Source organism: Sinocyclocheilus grahami, unplaced genomic scaffold, assembly GCF_001515645.1.
Source record: "Sinocyclocheilus grahami isolate Dianchi unplaced genomic scaffold, SAMN03320097.WGS_v1.1 scaffold1463.1, whole genome shotgun sequence".
Taxonomy (NCBI): domain Eukaryota; kingdom Metazoa; phylum Chordata; class Actinopteri; order Cypriniformes; family Cyprinidae; genus Sinocyclocheilus; species Sinocyclocheilus grahami.
This window is the reverse complement of record NW_015506642.1, coordinates 290,640-292,797: the sequence shown is the minus strand read 5'-3', so window position 1 is coordinate 292,797 and position 2,158 is coordinate 290,640.

The following is a 2,158-nucleotide window of genomic DNA, read 5'->3' as shown; positions in this document are numbered from 1 at the left end:
GAGGGAGTGAGTGAGTGTGTGTGTGAGTGAGTGAGTGAGTGAGTGAGTGAGTGTGTGTGTGTGAGCTTCAACACGGGGTCCAGTGCCGGTGAACTGAGCACATTTACACTAAAATAACTGCAGTTTCTCCTTATCCACTCATTTGATTGTTTAAAGGGATAGTTCACTGAAAAATGACCATTCTGTCATCACGTACTCATCATTCTCATGTTGTTCAAACTTCAATGACGTTCTTTCTTCTGTGGAAGATGTTGATCAGAATGTCTGAGCTGCTCTTTTCCATATAAAGGAAGTGGATGGGGACCAGCTATTGCTCCAAACCTGTATGTCTGTCTTCCTTCTCAACACAAAAATAGATATTTTGAAGAATGTTTTGATTGTTTTTGTCACTGGGGTACAAAACAACATCAGCCCTCATTAACTTTAATTGTATGAAAGAATGTTTTTTTCAAAATATGTCCAGCAGAATAAAGAAAGTCGTACAGGTTTGGAACGACATGAAAGCATATTCACTTTTAGATTATTTTTTTATTTTTTGGCGAACTGTTCTTTTAATATGCAAATCCTTAAAATGTGACTGGCCATTTACTCACATTCGGTGTTAATTTTGGCCTGTTCTTCAAAGTGTTGTTTCATCATTGGTTTGATTGCAGAAGAGTAAATGATGTTTAGGTTACAGCGATAGCCTTCACAGGAACTTGAGTGCATGACATAAAGATCGTTTGATTCTTCTGTCTGAAATGTATTATTATAACAGAAAAAACAGCTCTAATTTCTAAGGAACAAACTCAAAATGTAAGTTTAGAAGAGGCCTAAATAGCAAAGTACTAATATGGAGAGTCTTGTTTGTCTAATTGGCAAGTGGCTGTGATTAGTAAAAAGTAAAAAATGCGGTATTCCAGAAGAAATGGCAAAGCGAAGGTCACCAGCATTATATTTTGTTAAACGGCACAATGTTCTAGCACCTCGCCAGAGAAGCTGTAAACTGAGATTATTCTGCAGTTTGATAACACACAGACTATTTCCACTCCAGCACTGCGAATATAGCACTGCCTTATAAGCGTATGGCCTTATAGATTCCCCTCACGCGTGCTTCTTCTCACTTCAACAGTCAGACGAGGAACTTAGTGTGCAGATCTTCGTGGAAAATGCACACACACACACACACACACACACACAAACACACACACACACACACAAACACACACTCACTCACTCACTCACTCACTCAATGAATGAACGAACGAAAGAATGAACACATGAATAAATTAATGAATGAATGAACGAATAAACAAATTAACGAATGAATTAACAGAAGAATGGACACATGAATGAATGAACGAAAGAATAAACACATGAATAAATGAATGAATGAACGAATATACAAATTAATGAATGAATGACTGACTGAATGAATGAATTAATGAACGAATCAATGAACAAATAAACAAATGAATGAATGAATGAACAGAAGAACGAACACACGAATGAATGAACGAATGAAAGAATGAACACATGAATAAATGAATGAATGAACGAATATACAAATTAATGAATGACTGACTGACTGAATGAATGAATTAATGAACGAATCAATGAACAAATAAACAAATGAATGAATGAATGAACAGAAGAACGAACACACGAATGAATGAACGAATGAAAGAATGAACACATGAATAAATGAATGAATGAACGAATATACAAATGAATGAATGAATGACTGACTGAATGAATGAATTAATGAATTAATGAACGAATCAACGAACAAATAAACAAATGAATGAATGAATGAACAGAATAATGAACACACGAATGAATGAACGAATAAAAGAATGAACACATGAATAAATGAATGAATGAATGAATAAGTAAATGAATGAATGAAAGAACAGAATATTGAACACATGAATGAATGAATGAATAAGTAAATGAATGAATGAAAGAACAGAATATTGAACACATGAATGAATGAATGAATAAGTAAATGAATGAATGAAAGAACAGAATATTGAACACATGAATGAATGAATGAATAAGTAAATGAATGAATGAAAGAACAGAATATTGAACACATGAATGAATGAATGAATAAGTAAATGAATGAATGAAAGAACAGAATAATGAACACACGAATGAATGAACGAATAAAAGAATG